Consider the following 11,934-nt stretch of genomic DNA (forward strand, 5'->3'; position numbering starts at 1 on the left):
AGAATGTCCAGAGAGGCCTCTGAGAAGGGAAGTAGAATGGACGAGGTGAAAGCAGAAGCATGTACCTCCTCCTTGTTTCTCCTTCCTCTTTTCTCAGAGGCCTTAGGCCTCCTCCAGGGTAAAGTGTCCCCAAACAGGCTCATCACCTCAAGCTATTATCAAACAGTGGGTGCTGATTTAGGCTGATAAAGTGATTTTCATTTCCCACATACTTGCTTACCCAATGAAAAGACCAATAACCCATCTTAATCTTCTAATGAGGGGATGTTTCTGGGGGAGAGTGTTGAATGGAGTTAGTGAAGTAGGGAATAGACAGTGAGGACCGCCTCTGTCTCTAAGTCTCGATATGTTATGTCAATCTGATGCAGTACTGACTTGTCAATAAGTTATGTGGATCTGATGCAGTACTGACTGGCTGATACGTTATGTCGATCTGATGCAGTATTAACTGGTCGCAAACCATTTACTCAACAGATGTCTGCAGGGCATTTATTAAGTTCCAGGTACTGTTCTAGGCACTGAGGATATAATAGTGAACCAAACAGACATAGTCTTGGCTTTGTAGAGTTCCCAACTAAGTAAGGAGACAGACCACACAAATACATTTTTACATCGTATGGAGTGACTGAAGAAACAATTGTAGGGTAACTTAGGGTATAAAACAGGTAGATAAACACACTCCTCCTCACTTTTATGAAGTGGTTTTGTACCCTAGGACAAGCAGAAAATATGCAAAACCAAAGAGGAAGAATCAGGAAATCTAAAAAGCCTTTCATATTTTCAAATCATTATAAATCATATATAATGCCAGTCATGTGATAAGGGTAAGAAAATGAAACTTACTCCATAGTTCAAAAATTGCTATCAGTTATTATAAGGAAGAGCTCCCAAATTTAAAAATTTCATTTTTAAAGAGTAATGTCTATAAAATGGTACAGAAACATTCCCAGAAGTCAATTTTCCCCTTTAGACACTGTCTTTTTAAAATGAATAGATGAGTGGAATATTATGTATCTTTGTTATATGAAAAGACATAACTGGAAAAATTCAGATTCACTATATTGACCAATTTCCAATACCCAACACATATAACACATATATGACACTACCAAATCATATATTTACTCCGTATAATTACACACATATAAATGCACACTAAGTACATAAATAGACACCTGTTAACTAATTTTTGAAAGATTTCATTCATTCATATGAATTTAATAAACTGCTTCTTTTGTACCTAGTAGCTCTGTGGAATACTTTGTGGAAGATTTATAAAAGAATATAATTTCCCTGACTTAAAAGCCTACAAATAAAGGAGTTAGATTCATGGTAGTTAGTTAATGTGTATATATGTCTTTCAGAGAGAAAACAAATTATTTAATAGTTAAAAGTTGACATTTATTTATGTAAAGAAAGACTGCTAAATGGAAGCAATTAAATTCAAAATAAAACTTCAGAGTTCACTTTAGGAAAATCCAATGACAAAAAAAGTCTCATAAGGGTACCATGTCCACATAATTTAGATTTTTATACTCTACTATTTCATTCCAATTTTTTTCTAAGCAAAGCTTTCTTTTTTCAAATACTTAATCATAATTAGTGATTACTAAATTATTTAATTAGCAGTAAGTATAAAAACTAAGAAAAATGCAAAAACTCTAATCTGATACAAAAGAGATGGTTCCAAAGACTGATGCATACATAATGCTAGTTTTACCCAGTATATTCTAATGTCCTGTTTAAATTTAAGTTTATGTAGGCTTTTTCATCCTGAACTCTAGAAAGCTTTCTGAAATCCAAACAGTGATTCTCAATCAATTCAGTAGCATAGAATCAGTTATATATGTATTTTTTGTACACCTCTTGGAAATGAAAGTAGTGCAAATTTTCACTGTCTTCCTTAGGGAAAGTACTAAAATTGGGGATCCAGAAATAGGTTTATTGTTTCTTGTAGCTTACCTGAGAAATGGAATTATATCCTTCACTAATTAACTGACACACTAATGATTTTCAATAAGCAGTAGCTGGAGTTTTAGAATGTGAGTCTCTATGGTCCAGGAATGCATACATATTTTATGAGAAACATGATATTTATTGTCTATGTGGATCCCTGCAAATGAAATATTTGATTGACATCACACTTAGCCACTTACCACACACATATATAAAATTAAGTAAAATTCTACACGCACACACAGAACACGCTAGTCTTTTAAACACTCTTCTACTCCATCCTCCAAAACTGTTGTGGAAAAGTTCCAGACACCACAAGGCTTACGAAATACTGAGTCAAAAGTGTTAGCATCCTGCCATCCTGTGGTTACTTTTAGTACTACAGGGTTATTTTATTAGGACTACTTGTTGGAGTTTCCCCAAGTAATCAGAAATACAGTTAGCATCTGGAATGAAGTAACTTTAAAAAGAGTTAAGGGCATAGGGAATCCTCCTAAAGGATCTACAGATTTGTTTCATCCTAAAATAAAAACTTCCAATTGAGATAGGCCTCTGAAAACACATACAATGTTGTCCCTGTACATACAGTGTTTTGATTTAAAATTTTGACATCTATTTCTGCATAATCACTAAGAGTGATTCCTTAATAGGCTAATTATTTTTCATTTCAATAAACAGAAATGTCTAGGGGTGCCTGGGTGGCTCACTCAGTGAAGTGGCCAGTTTGGGCTCAGGTCATGATCTCACGGATCACAGGTTTGAGCCCTGCATCAGGCTCTGTGCTGACAGCCTGCTTCCAATTCTGTGTCTCCACCTCTCTCTGTCCCTCCCCTGCTCACACTCTGTCTTTCTCTCTCAAAAATAAATAAAGAAAGAAAGAACTAATAAAGAAATGTCTTGTCAGATAAAAGATAAAAACAATGCTAGTTTTTGTATTTTAAGCATAGCACTGACTTTAAAAAGATGAGGTTGATATTTTAGCTGAATGTGAAAGACTCTAGGAGTAGCTCTTGGATTTGAAGGGAAGGAGAGCTACTTATGACCATAGTCTCTGTGTCTGCCTAACTTGGTCTAGACTTTTTCTTTTTGTTATACAAATTTCATGCTAGGATCCCAAATTCCATTAGACCTATTAAACAAAGCATCTATAGGAGACTGAGGGACCAGAATGGTTATTCTAAATTGTAGTTAATGCTATTTCATGCCCACACCCTCTCCAAATATAATAACAAGCTGCCTTCAGTGCCAAGCAACTAGAATGGCCCATTGCAATCGCTGCCAGTAAACAGTGCAAGACCCAGAGCAGCCATCCACAATAATCTTTGTATTCCCACCTGTCCTGTTACAGAAGCAATGACTCAGTGAAAAGTCCTGGCACTTCGTTCCAACAACTGGAAAACATTGGATGTTTGGAAATATCTCAAGAGTTTACTGCAGTTTGCTCTCATCTAGCTTTTTACATTTTTTAAACTTTTATTCATTTTTGAAAAACAGACAGAGCATGATTGGGGGAAGGGCAAAGAGTGAGGGAGACCCAGAGTCTGAAGCAGGCTCCAGGCTCTGAGCTGTCAGCGCACTGATGCCTGGCCCAAACTCACAAACCGTGAGATCATGACCTGAGCCGAAGTCAGATGCTTAACCACCTGAGCCACCCAGGTGCCCCTGCTCCCCCCTCTCTTTAAGCAAACCATCATATGCCAATATGCACATTTGTAAGACTTAATAAAGTTTGCTTTTGTGATTTCATTATGTGGCTACTGACTCTTATCCTGGTTTGTGTGTCCATTTTATGTCTCTTAGAGTCTTCTTCCCGCTTCTCTAGTCTTGCTTCCTGCTTTTGGTTGCAGGTCTTCTCAGTGCCCCTCAGGGCACAGTTCACTTCAACTCCATTCCAGTCTGACTTAGGTCTTCTGTGACATACCAAATAGAAATAAAAGATCCCAACGTGAGACATGGGTAAATTCACCTCAGGTTTACAGAAATCAGCTCAGATCTTCAATCTGTTTCTCTCAATGTTTGCTTTATGGTAGTAATGAGCTAGTTGTGCCGCTCTGAATTTTTGAAGCTTAACTATCAAACTGGTTTACTGAGGGCAAGGGCCTCGGGAAAATCATGTCCAGAGATTAGAATTATTGCTGGTAAAATCAGATTTTAAAAGTATTCAATGAAGAAAGGCTACAAACATTGATTTAGGGTTGAGAAAAGAAAGCTCTCAAAAGCAAGAAAGAAGCGAGGAGAGGGAGGGAAGAAAGAAATAAAGGAGGAAAGAAAAGAAGGAAGGAAGGAAAAGAGAAAAAGAAAAAGAGGGAAGGAGGGAAGGAAGAAGGAAGGGAAGAAGAAGGAAGGAGGAGAGAGGGAAGAGAGAGAGGAAGGAAAGAAAAGATTAAATTTTGGTAAGAAATGACAAGAGTTGATCGAGTCCTTACTTTATACTTAGTATCTGCTCCTCCTAGTGATGATCGGTGTTAATGAGGCTCTGACTTTTCATAGAACAATGTGAATATTCATTGAGCACACACCGCTGAGCATCTTACTTGTGGCCTTTTAATCTTAGCAGTGACCTTGTAAGCTAAGCACTGGTTTTGTCCCCATTTTACAAATGAGAAACTACAATACAGTGGAAGGTGAGCTAACCTGCTACAAAGCTGGGGTGTGTGGCCCCCAGAGCCACACTCCGCTCCTGCATTGGACCCCTCTCCCTGCCCAGGAGGCAACAAGCTCAGGCAGCCGCATGTAAGGGAGGGGCAGGGACCTGAACGCAGACCTCTCTGTTTTCCAGCAGCACCCCAGGATACACACACTCTGCCTGAAGGTTTACGGCCTCGGTTTCCCCTTCTGCCAGTATACCCCTCCTCTCGTTCTTCTGGGATCTCTTTATTTTGTCCTCAATCCATCCTTCTTCCTGTAGTATCTTGACTTTCTCTTCTCTTTTCCTGTCTCTAGCTACCTTTTCTATATTTATCACAACAATACCCTTACTTCCTGTTTCCGTTTCTGTTAGCCTGAAAAGAATGAAAAGCAGGAACAAACAGTGAAATCTACACTCAAGTGCACATGGGTTTGAGTCTGACCCTTGCTGTGTGACTTTGAACAAAGATCTAATCCGAAATCTCAGGTTCCTCATTTATAAATTAAAACAGTGGGGCAGACTTCATGAGGTTAATTTTAAGATGAAAAATCTCACACACACACCCACCCACCCACCCACCCCCTCTCAAGTAGTCTTCTGGAGCAGCTGGCCCAAAACAAGAACCAGGCTCAGCACCTCCCCCTCCTTCTTCGTCATCGTCACTGTCATCATTATTACAATTAAAGGGTATTCATTTAAAAATACTTTTTAGTATAAAAGTTGAAATGCCCTTCCCATTTAAATTTCCCCTCTTCATTTCAGAGGGCAAGTTGCTCTAGGGAGGTGACCTCTCTTTTTGAATGGCCAGAGATGAACACAAGTTAAATAGTTGCTATTATAACACAATCTCTGGTCTCCAGTGTAAAGAAGGCAGAAGTCTAAATTTAGAGTAAATTGTTACATTAAAGGTCAATTCCTCAGTGAGGACAAGGGATACATTGCCTTTTGCTTTAAAGTGGGGCAGGAGCTTGATTTAAGAGGCACCCCGTGGCCACAATTTTTGGTGCCTTTTGTGGACAGCAGGCTGCTGGCGCAGTCAGGGTGGGTCTGCAGGGCTCAGGGTACTTCCCCTACCCCTGACTTTCACTTACCCATTGCCTTTCAATCAACTGTTGCTTTCCCTAAATAGTCCACCTGTGGTCCTCTCCAAAAGGAATAGAGGACATTTCCAAGGCCATGTGAATTCACTTTTCAAAAACAAAACAAAGCAAAACAAAAACCCTATTCGTTACACAGACACAGTTAAAACAGTTGGGAATAAAGGAAAGTAATTGCTCAAACAAGTCTCTTCCAACCAGTGAAGATCACAATGTTCCTGATTTTGCGTAGTAAAAAATATGAACACAAGTTCCAATATTAAATTCCACTTATCTCTGCGTCAAAGGACTTAAAAGCAAGCTCTGATCTCTAATTTCCAGTTTGTGTTAAACTCATGTTTCTAAATTGCCTCTCCTAAACATACTTACATTTTGTCCACCAAAAGGTGTTAGGAAACCCTTTTGATTTTCTAGTGTGTTCTCAGCTATTTTTACCCTTAGTGAAATTAGTGCCTCTTAGTGCTATTTTCACCCTGCCTCTCTCCCCACACGCCTTTTTTCCATTTAGTGATTAAAAAATGGCACAAGTAGATTTTCCAGGGCTTGGAACTCAGTTCCCACACCAAAGTGTCTGAGCGCTGCACACCTCGATAGAAGATACTTCGTGACCACAGTTGCCCTAATGGCACAACTGGTCTTTGTCCCGTTCCTTAGAATCCATGAAGGAGAAAGTCATTCTGATAAACCTCCAAATTCCCTGCCAAGACATCCTCAGACCTGATATGTATTTGTCTAACGGCAAGGACAAGAAGACCCTTCAGGTTTTATTATTGTTTTTGTTGTTGAAATCACACTTCTCCCCTCCCCTGAAACGTCTGTCAGATGGTACTTTGTGACTTCGACATTTATGCTTTTCATGACATTTCGGCATTATTGGTTTTGAATAACTAAATAATGTTCAGATTTTTACAGACTTGACATTCAAAATACAATCATGGATTATTCATGTGTCTGACTTAGCTTATTTATGCCTTCAGTGTTTTCCATTAATAGTTCATTTGCCTTTAACAAAATGATATTATCTCAAAAATTCTTTTGATTTAAAAACCGGTTTGTGTGAGGTGAGGTTCTCCTGGTCAACTCAGATGTGCCTTAGTCAAGTCAGTCTATTAGGTTAACGATTAACTTGCCTAATCTGAAAATCAGTAATATTACTGTAACCAGCCTCCACTGTTTGAACAAAATATATCAAAAGAATCTAGAAATATTTGTTCCCAGACAAAGCACCAAGATTGCACTTTGTTCTCAATAAAGAAATCTGGCCTCATTTATGAAAGACAGATCTACCTATTAGCATTTGCCTCTTCCATGACCAGGCTTGCGTCATGGCACAGGGACGTTGGTTGGCAAAATCATTCAACATATAGACACAGTGGCCTCTTTGGGCTGGAGGAGGTGTGTAGGATTAGCAGACTCAGCTATTATGGCTATTTGCCATCTACAGCTGCCCCCTGGTGGGGTGGACCGTGGAAGGGAACCTGGGTAAGGGTGGAAATGTTGCTGGCTCATTTTCACCTGCCTGGCATACAGCTGATGAATGACTTTACAGCCCACCAATCATAACATTGACCTCCCTAATTTGTGAGACTTTTACTGTGACTTTCCAGCTCTGCTGCACGCAGTGATTTCGCCTTGCACCTAGAGCCCCAAAGCCCCTGCCTGACTCAGATGCTCTCCCGGATCATGCTTCTCTCAAACGAGCAGGTTCCAAACTCTGCCAACCATGCTTACTGCAAACCCTTCCTCTATTTGCCCTTAGTAATTTGAAATTTTCATGGGTTCAGGAATGATTCATAGGTAAAGTAGGTAGCTGCTAAAGATGATTCCTGAGTTGTAAATAAGTCTCTTGGTGACTTTCCCCCCCAAAAAATTAATTAAAAGCACAATGTTGAAAACATAGTTGGAGTTCAAGAAATACATATCAAATTAATGACAGTATTAATAATTTTAATCCCCAAGAGACTGAAAAAGTTCTTCTTAATGTTTACATGGAAAAAGTCTCTTAAAGTAGCAAAGAAGGGGCACCTGGGTGGCTCAACCAGTTAAGCATCCAACTCTTGGTTTCAGCTCAGGTCATGATCTCATAGTTCCTGAGTTTGCGCCTCACATCCGGCTCTCTGCTGACAGTGTAGACTCTGCTTGGGATTCTCTCTCTCTCCTGCTCTCTCTCTCTCTGGTGGTCCCCTGCTCACTCTCTCTGTCTCTCTCTCAAAATAAATAAGTAAACTTAAAAAAAATTAAGTAGCAAAGAAGCCTGAGCATAGACCAAGGAAAGCTCAGTGATGTCTAAGTAGGAGGCACAGAAGCTCGGTAGGTCCCCAGATATTTGGCCTGCTGTATGTATGTCATTAAGGGGAAGCGGGAAGATGCAATGTACTAGAGTTTGTTCTTTTCTCCAAATGGATAGTGTAGAAAAAATTGAGCTACTTAGAACTAATCCAGCACGGATTACTCCAGTTTCTTGAGGTCTGTAGAATTTGTGATCCATGTGCCATGGAGGAAGGGACTCAGCCCCATTATGGATCCTTTCGCTGGGAGAGGGGAATGGAGGAGAGGCAGAGGAACAAGCACCCTGAACAGCTGGCTGGAGGTATACAGCCAATTGGACATTTTTGAATGGTGCTTACAAAATGTTGATAAACCTAAGCCATGACTTTGGTGTTCAACAGCCAACGAGTAACTGTGTCTCCCTTTGTTGTATTTCCGTTGCCTAAGTCCCGACCCCTGCGGCTCCCGCCTTTGCCGTGGGTCAAAAGCCTGCAATCCCTCCATTGCCTGTTGGCGTCATAAACCATCAGAGCCCTTCCAAACCCACTCAGCTCCCCTGTTCCTGATCGACCGTGTGTCAAGGCAAATTATTTACCCCACTCTAAGGTTTAGTTTCTAAACCTCTAAAATAGGGATAATAGCACAGCTAGGTCAGAGGGTAGTGAGAATCACGCATCTTACGGAGTGAAAGGCCACCTGTAGCACCTTGCACAAATGCCTTGAAATCTCTCACGTTGTCGGCCTAGAGCCCTTGCCAGTGCCGGGGAGAATTCCATCCTCTGCTTTCCTTGCTCCTGCTCACGTTGTCTACACTCTCAGGAAGATCGGCGCCCTAGCATCTTAGACACGTCCACAGACACTGCTCGGATGGTGGAAGGAAATGAACAGACATCCATAGAGTCCTGGGGCTGTTAGGGGTTGTAACCAAGAGCTGCTTACCACAAGCATTTAATTTATTTGAAATTTCTTGTTTACCTTAAAAAACTTTACCCTAATTTTCATTTTATCTATATTAAAATTATTTTTAAGATACTCACCTAAGCAATTAAAATTCCATTACAAATGGTTCAAGTAAAATTGACACTGGAGGAAGGTGTGTTGTGCATTCCAGGCACACTGCTGACAGGCCCAAGGGTATGGATACCTGAACTTAGAAAGCACAGACTCGCTGATTGTTCTGTTCTAGACTTGTGATAGGCACCCTTGCTCTAGCCCTTCTTCCAGTCAACTTTTCTTTTCAGTCATTTAATTGACTTTCTCTCACATTATTCACAATATTATCCTGAACATATCTGCCTTTAAACTCTGGTCTCACTTGTACCTTCTTCACTAAAATAATTGTGACATCGAACTTCCATCCCCACATCTACCAAACCAATACTTATTCTTACTTCTTTCTTTCTCTTCTAAGTCCACAACAATACGTCTTCTGTCACACAAGTAAGTTCTCTTGAACCCTCCTGTCTCTCTGACCTTGTGCTTCTATCCCCTTTCCTTTGTTATTTTCAGTATCTTCTCTGAGTTGCACCTTTCCCTCTAAACCACAAGCTCTTGCCCCTGGAACCTTTGTTTTCCCAGACACTCTGCCTGTTCTGCAAGCCTCTTATCTTCCTTTGACTCTGTAGTGTTTCTAAGATTTCCACTGAGATTTGAAGTGTGTACAATGAATTATGAAAAGGACTCACCGCCCACCCAGGGCATGCAACTTCCTCTCCAAAGCCAGTAATTGTTTTCAACTTGCAAAATAAAAACAGCATCCAAGTATTAAGAACTCTGAAGCAGCAATCTTCAGTTTTAAATATGACCAAACTTCCATTTGACTCAAATGTTCCTATTACGAAGTTTCAGATACCAGCAAATCTTCACCTACTCATTATCTAGGAAAAAGCTTTAAAGGATTTTCAATCATTAATTTCTGAATTACAATTAAGTGGTACGTGGTCAAAACTGGAAGACTGCCAGTTTTTAAACCAGGAGCACTTGCCCCGGAGAACAATGTAGCATCTTGTTCTAAGTCATGTTCAATAAACCCAGAAAGCACCTTTACATTTCCTTTTACTGAGTATATTCTTTAGTAAGTTACTAGCCTTGCTGAGGCTATATTCTTTAGGCAAGTTACTAGCCAGTGCCACGGGGCCTTGAAATCACCACAGCTAAGTGGAAAGTGGCTTCAAGGTGCTTTGGCGGAGCTCCAAGCAGCATCCAGAAATCCGAGCAGCAGCAGAACTGGGTCATGAGCCTAAGAACCTCTCTAAAATATTCACACCAATCCACTATCATTAGTCGCACTCTCTTGAGAGTGAAATTTGAAAAGGAAAGTAGCTAAATCCAAAAGTCTTTAGTGACGTCTAATTGAAAAAAGAGGTTTTGAATATAAATTCCTATCAGGACGGTGCTGGGGAAGAGAGGTAATATTCTGTCTTACAGGGTGAACACACAAAGGACTACCTACGTAAGGGTAAGGTTGCACGCTTGTTTGGCATTCTTTGGTAACCTGTCATCTGTTCCACCTTTGTGCAGGCCAAAGTGGCGTCTTTCCAGACCTACAATTTCACAAAGATACCAGGAATCAGCAGCTCGTCCAGATCTGGTGGACAGAAGGGAAAAAGACGAAATCTACAAAAGTAATAAATTTGTATTCTGTGGTCTGACTGTCAGTGCTACAAGGTCAGTGGGGGGCTCTGGTCAAGGACACTAAACTCTTCCTACTATGTCTTGTAAACAAAGGACACCACGCTATATTATGCCACATGAGCAAAGTTTATGACCCACATTAACAAATTTCCTGGAAAGAGGCATTGCATATTTTTTTAAGTTCCTTAACTGGGTTTCCAGCCTTATATTAGCAAAACCCAATGGAAGGTTCTTAGGAGTTATTGTTTTCTGAAAGGTTCTTGATAAAAACGATGGTTGCATTTCAAATACGTGGTGCCCATTGTATTTAAAATTCAAAATATGAGTAAGTTCATCTCCTATGGCTGCTGTGACTTGACACTTAAAATGACACACATTCATTTTCTTACAATTCTGGAGGTCAAAAGTCTGAAACTGGGCTAAAGCTAAGGTGTTGAGAGGGCGGCACTCCTCTTGGAGGCTCTGAGGGAGAATCCGTTGCTTTGCCTTCTCCAGCTTCTGGAGCCACACTCCCTGCGCTCCTCGGCTCCTGGTCTCTTCCTCCACGTTCAAAGCCAAATCTCTCTGCTTCTGTCACATCGCCTTTCCTCTGCAGTCCATTCTGCCTATTCCTCCTTTTATACAGACACTTGTAATAACATTTAGGACCCACCCAAATAATCCAGGCTAATCTCTCGACCTCAAAATCATTAATTTAATCACAACTGTAAAGTCCCTTTTGCCATACAAGGTAACATTCATAGATTGCAGGGATTAGACATGGACATAACCGGCCATTATTCAAGCTGCTAGAATGAATGCCAATCTAGTTGCTGGACTGAAATATTATAATATAAACTAAAAAAAAGAAGGAACATTGTGGTGGATAGATTCAAATGCCCCATGGATGTTAAGACCCATCCTGCCATTGTCCTTTGTGTGAGCCTAGCGTCGTTGAAGTTCCTGAATAAAGCAAATTCAGACTAAATAACTGTGATTCCAGATCCCCAACTTCACAAAAGGGCAAGATGACTAGGTCACTCTGAGATAGAACCAATCATCCTGAGATGCTGAGTCAAACTCAGAAAGCATATTTATTACTAATTCCAAGTGGACATAAATATTTGTCCTTTCCTGAACGTCCCTGTACCCAGAACTAACCTACAGTCAACAGCACTATAGAGAGAAAGAATAGGAGACATTAATGAAATGATAAGAATGGCTGGAAAGGGGCACAGGAAATTTTCTGGAAAGCTGTAAATATTTCATTCCTAAAGAATAAAAATGTATCAGGCAATATTGAACCTGGACGTGTCCAAACTGAGCAGTGACAACGACTGAGTTAGTTAGCACTGTGAACAGCACTGAGTC

The 11,934-nt window shown here is 40.3% G+C and overlaps 1 long non-coding RNA gene across 1 annotated transcript in view; it reads left to right on the forward strand.

Annotated features, from left to right (window-relative positions):
• LOC115278680 overlaps positions 1-10,602 on the forward strand; it is a 38,801-nt gene extending 28,199 nt beyond the window's left edge. The window contains exon 2 of the long non-coding RNA XR_003903029.1: positions 10,471-10,602. This is a non-coding gene — a long non-coding RNA (uncharacterized LOC115278680). The remainder of the gene's footprint in view (positions 1-10,470) is intronic.
• Positions 10,603-11,934: the final 1,332 nt, after the last annotated feature.

This window comes from Suricata suricatta, chromosome 15 (genome assembly GCF_006229205.1).
Source record: "Suricata suricatta isolate VVHF042 chromosome 15, meerkat_22Aug2017_6uvM2_HiC, whole genome shotgun sequence".
In the NCBI taxonomy this organism is placed as follows: Eukaryota; Metazoa; Chordata; class Mammalia; order Carnivora; family Herpestidae; genus Suricata; species Suricata suricatta.